Source organism: Amphiura filiformis, chromosome 13, assembly GCF_039555335.1.
Source record: "Amphiura filiformis chromosome 13, Afil_fr2py, whole genome shotgun sequence".
Taxonomy (NCBI): domain Eukaryota; kingdom Metazoa; phylum Echinodermata; class Ophiuroidea; order Amphilepidida; family Amphiuridae; genus Amphiura; species Amphiura filiformis.
Window position 1 is genome coordinate 19,283,470 of NC_092640.1, and position 6,220 is coordinate 19,289,689.

A 6,220-nucleotide genomic window follows, 5' to 3' on the forward strand; every position below is an offset into this window, starting at 1 on the left:
TGTGCGACTTTGAATGAAGAAAAGTGAATGAAGGGTGACAATACTTGTTCAGATCAACATAGTTCGTATTATATACATATTTCTTTCTTTGTTTTAACATATTCAAGAGCATGCATTATAATAATGAACACATTTTATAAATACTTTACTAAAAACAAATAGAAATGCATAGATACCACACCCAGGACTATAAAATTGTACTCAAACAGATCCTTATTCATGTATCGATTCGAAACAGATGGTCCAGCCCAATGGAATTCTTTTAACAATAATACAAAAAAGTATAAAAAAAAAAACCTTCCCTAATTGACTTTACCTTACCCGTTTATATCAGAATACCTAACTTGTGACCTGTGTTTAGTTCGTGTTACACATCGACTTTCAGTGAAGAAAAATGAACGAAGAGTGAAAAAGAACATTTGTTCAGCTCAACATAGTTCAAATACAACGGTGTATCAAAATGATCGGTACCCGTTAATATGCAGTTAAAATGGACAAATCTGTTCCCATGGCCACCTTATTTGTGGTCAAATGAATGTAACAAATATGTGATGCGATCAAGCCAAATCAGTCGGAACTCGGAAATATTGATTTTGAGATATAGCCAAAGAAAGGAAATATTTCCTTTTGTTTTCTTTTGTTTTTGAAAGTCTTAAGTTGCTCATATCGTTGGAACTGGTTGTTCAATTCCAATTGGGTTTTCTGCAAAATGTAGCTTTGTAAATACTTTTTACTATCCTATAAGAAACTGAAAATTTAATATTTCCGAGTTCCGACTGATTTTGCTTGATCGCATCACATATGTCATGGACATTTCAAGATGATCTAATGTTGAATTTGAAAAAACCAGGCATTTCATTAGAAAGCTGATGGGTACCTATCATTTTGATACACCCTATATACATACATTTAGATAAATGTTGCGCTTTTGAAAGAGATATTATAAATCACTCTACAAAAAACAAGACAAAATACGAGGGTCATTCAAAAAGTTCTGCGCCAACAGGTAGAACTTTTTGAATGACCCTCGTATATCTAATTTGTAGTGTTAAGGTCAATTGTGAATCTTGTTTCTGTTTATACTTTGGGTTCCTATTTGCAGATGCAGAGGACTTACATAATTACCGATAAACAAGGGGGTCGAAAAAAAGTTTTAGCCTCTGGAGAGTTTTAACAGCGTCAGTTCAGTCCAAATGTTTCGTATCTGATAACAGGTGCATTGTAATATCTCGTATTTCAAACAGACAAGAAAGTTCCTAGTTATTATAGTCCTCTTGCTCTATGAAAAAGTGATGTTTATCCAGGACCAATTACTAGTAATTACCCCTTTAACCAAATTCACTCCCAGCTGGACAAGCCCACCCCAATGATAAACCACAGTAGAGAAGCCAAAAGATAGACAATTGTTATGTAATAATGGTATTATGGAATCTGTTGGCGCACTTTTCATACCATGTTGATATCTATATCAGCAGGGGATAATTGGATAGATTAGTGGTTTTGATAGTAATTCCTTTTTCGTAGAGCAACCAGAGTATAATTATTGTGCATCTACATTAGCCATTGTAACCAAAGATATGTAACATAATCACTCTAGTTTTCACCTGGGACGGATGTGGCGTAAGTGCTATCGATGGTCGCCGCGCACAAACAGCTGGTACCGCCGCATGTATCAAATGACTTTTCCGGTCACCCTGCTGCCGACCCAACAACAAATGCCACTGAAGCATCTGCTTACACGCGGAACTTTTATATGGTGTGGTAACAAACCCCGGTACACGCTTGATCCTAGGATCTTAGGCCAAAAAAATATTGTTGTGTTGCCCTTTGTGGTTTCTTTCTTACCTTCTTACCTGCGGTTTTAAAACCCCCTCAAATATTAAATAATGCTTCTTCAATTAGGGGACATTTGCCAATTTTGACTTCTGGATACCTGTTAGACATCAATTAAAGAATAGTCTTTCAATTAAATATTAATTTTAAGTGAAAAACATTGATTGTTTGAACAAATTTGTAAAAGTCATCATTCAAAAAAAAAAAAAAAAGAAGTAGAAAAAAAACCGACCCTGATTTTTCAGGATTTAGGGTCGGTCGGTTGAGGGCAACACAACAATTTTTTGTTTTGGCCTTATGGCATGGAGCTTGATCCTCGTTGACGCAGCGAGTAGTGTAGATCAACTGGCGTTGACGGTTATTTTTACCTTTGAAGCGAGTAGCGATGTTGACATCTCTTCCATCCAATCCACGAACGGATGGTATTTCCTCCCAGAGGATGATTTAAGCACTTCCCAGCAAGTCTTGTGGTTAGCACAGCTGTGTGAGTGAACATGACACCACTGCCCGCCCACTGCATACACACGTGCATGGTTACATTTGAATTTGGACAGATATATTTACGATCAAAACACCTTAAAAAAGTTGGTCGATTTCACATTTTATGTTATCTACAGAAGGTGTGAATTATCCTTCATGCATACATCACTTTAGATCTGAAATCGACCAAGTAATAATGACACACGGGCAATTCTAAAACAACATCTTTTGCACAGAGTTCAATGGGATTTGAAAAGTAAAGTGGCAGTTGAAACTCTAGTGATAACACTTTTACAGTGCATGATGGGGCTTCCTTAAATCATCCTCTGATTTCCTCCCATGCATTGACGGTTTCACATGCAGTTACTGGTGGGATGTTCTCCAAGGAACGCTGTAGTTAGGCGACGACGCAGAATAAAGAGCACGCAAAACAAAAATAAACAAAATAAACAAAATAAAATGAGTGAAAAGTGAACAGATATAAATACGTTTAAATCCGCCATATTATTATTTGTTGACGCAAATTTATAAATACAAATTATGCCATTTACATTTTTAAATACGCATACATTTACAAATTAAAACTGTATAATACCGTGATAAAGCCGCAAATAGCAAGGCAATACACTGGCGAAGTGATGTAATAATCGGATATACTACCATAGCAATAGGTGAAAGTTTTTGAATACATCGCGCTGTACTACAAACAGGTTGCACTCATCACCTGTGTATGTCTGCAATCATAGATTGAGTACAATACTGGTCTTTTCAAAGATACTATTCTTACAGGTGCGAGTGATCAGCGTGATATGGTTCAATACAGAAATACAACGTGAACGAACCAGTGCAACGCGGTATATTCAAAAATTGTTTTCACCTATTGCTATGGTAGTTAATCCGATTATGCGTTTATGTACTGACTCCCATTTCCTTGCACACACGCCTCTATTGTTTACCAAACTTAAAACTCTTACCGTTCACGATGTTCATACGTTTCAAAAGGCTTTCTTTATGTATAAGTATCATAATGCATTACTTCCTGAAAAATTTCTGATTATTTTGTCTTAATTAATGCCATACATGATTATGGGATCAGGTCTTCTGATTTGTATCGCCTAACCTATTTTGTTACAGATCTTGCACGAAGCTGGAGGTCCAGATGGTATAAAACCCCAGCTAGTCAAAGAGTTTGCTTATCAATTTAGAATCCCACTCACATACATTCTCAAACGTTCTTTTAGAGGTGGAATAGTGCCCAGTCAGTGGAAAAAAGCTATTGTTGTTCCAATTCCAAAAACAAATCCCCCTAGTATTGACAAGTTAAGACCCGTGTCTTTAACATACATCTTTTCTACAGAAGGCTTTATCACCAAATGGATTTTAGATGATATTGAATGTTTGATAGATATCCGTCAATTTGGCAACGTCCCAGGGGTTTCCACTAGTCACTATTTACTCAATCTCATTCATTTCCTTAGCCTGGGTGCTGAAAAATCACAAAATGTGGGTACGGTAGTGCTAATAGATTTTCCCAAGGCTTTTGACCTGATCAACTACACCCTCCTCATTGAGAAGATGATCAACATTGGCGTGCGGAGATCCATTGTACTCTGGATTTGTGATATTTTACACAACAGGCAACAATGTGTTAAGTGAAATGATACCCTCTCTGAATATGTCTTTGTAAACGGTGGGGTACCTTAGGGTACAAAACTGGGCCCGCTGGGTTTTCAGATTTTAATTAATGACGCCGCATCTGATGCAAAAACTGAGTATTGGAAGTATGTCGTTGATAAGACTTTTGCAGAGAACCGTAATGTAAAGCAAAAAGGTGGCCTACAGGATGACCTAACCAAATTTGAGGATTGGTCTGAGACTAATGATTTGAAACTCAATCCTTCAAAATGTCAGGCTCTTCAGATTAATTTTGGCAAATCTGAACCCCATTTCTCCGAGCTCACTATTGGCAATGAACCCCTTTCTGTTGTTAATTAAGCTAAAATTCTTGGCTTATGGGTGCCCAGATCAATAACATGCTTGTGGCAGCCAATAGAATGTCTTTCTGATATCAAATAACTTTCATTTTTAAAATTTAAAAACAATCTAACCTTTTTCATAAGTCGAGCAGACAAGGGAACGTATGTTGGCTTTGTTTCAGCAAACACTACTCTATCTCCGAGCAGCACTCCGGATATCAAAGATGATATTCCACTTTGTATATACTCAGGTTGATTTGATATTTCTCTAGTTTCTCCATCACCTCTCGTTGCCTGAGTGGAATAAAACAAGAAATGAAGGTTAGCTGCTTTTAGATAAATCTTCTTGGTGCTTTGTCGCTGCGGCACATTATTACCGCATCCTGCCACAACGTCAAAACGCACACAAAACGTAACAGTGTATACGGGACGTATCGCTAGTTCTTCTAAAATAAATTTGACAATATCGTACAGACGGTGCTGTACTTAAACGCGTATTAATGCAAGATTAATCTATATGAACCATTGTGCATATGACGAATCTTAACGTCAATCCAGCTCGCGCATTCTCCATATTGATTATTGGTAAAAACAAGTATAAAACAAATAAAAAGAAAGTATAAATTGATGTATTATAAAACCTTAAGTTTGTTTAAGTTGGTTTTTGCGGTATATCAATTTTAAACGTCTTATTTTCTCAAAAATTAATTTTCATTGTCCTCATAATATTATAGCTTGCCAATGATATGATATTATCCGAGCAATATATATGTCCTTTAATAAAGTTGTCCTCTGACACACCTGGATACAAGTTTACAGAAGAAGTGCAATAATTATGCAACATGGCAGGATGCATTGCAAAGTTAATTTTTCAAAATAATGAAACAAGCAATCACGGCTGTTTGGTGTGATCATTTATTAATTTTTCAAACAAAACATCATGTACAACCCAATTTTAGGCTTAAACAGCTAAAAGCGATATCATGCTAATGCAAACAGATGCTTTTGAGTCATTTTCACCTTTAAATATCCCCTCTTTTACAACATTATTCACTTTTACAGAGTTTTTTAAAGCTTTTCGGATATAGAATGTATCTATTTATGACAAAATTGGTGGCGCTATTTAGTTACTGAAAATTACTCTTTCAAGCTTTTAATACAAATAATTTCTTTTATTTTTTGATGTTATATGTTTATAAAATTTCTTTGCTGATTGTTTCTAGAACTTCTTGCTTATTTTTCGGACGTTCAGGTATCAAAAATGAATAGCCAAACTGTAATTCTGGAATGTTTGCCTACAATGTGCTAGAGAAATCGATGATGATGATGATGATAATAATAATAATGATAATAATAATAATAATAATAATAATAATAATAATAATAATAATAATAATAATAATAATAATAATAATATTATTAATAATAATAATAATAGTAATAATAATAATAATAATAATAATAATAATAATAATAATAATAATAAAAAAAATAATATTAATAATAATAATAATAATAATAATAATAATAATAATAATAATAATAATAATAATAATAGTAATAATAATAATAATAATAGTAAGCGCCACAATCGGTGATCCAGATCAAATACAGAATCTGATTAAGGCCATAAAATAGCAACGGGGAAAATCGGTAAACCTTCCCCTTTAAGATACATCATAGCATTCATGGTCCCAATGATCGTTCTAGGCCAAATGTCATGTAGCAATCCCATAACATTTTAGAGCACATTATAGCAAAAGAGTCAGCCCCTTTAAAGCCATATTATAACATTTTTCATGCAAAATAGATTAGCATTTCTTTTCCATAAAATGTTAGTTTTTACTGTCAGATATACCCCCTTTTATTTTTTTTTAGCCGAACAACTATGGCAAAGCAAAGAAAGTTGGAATTAACTACCAGCGCATATG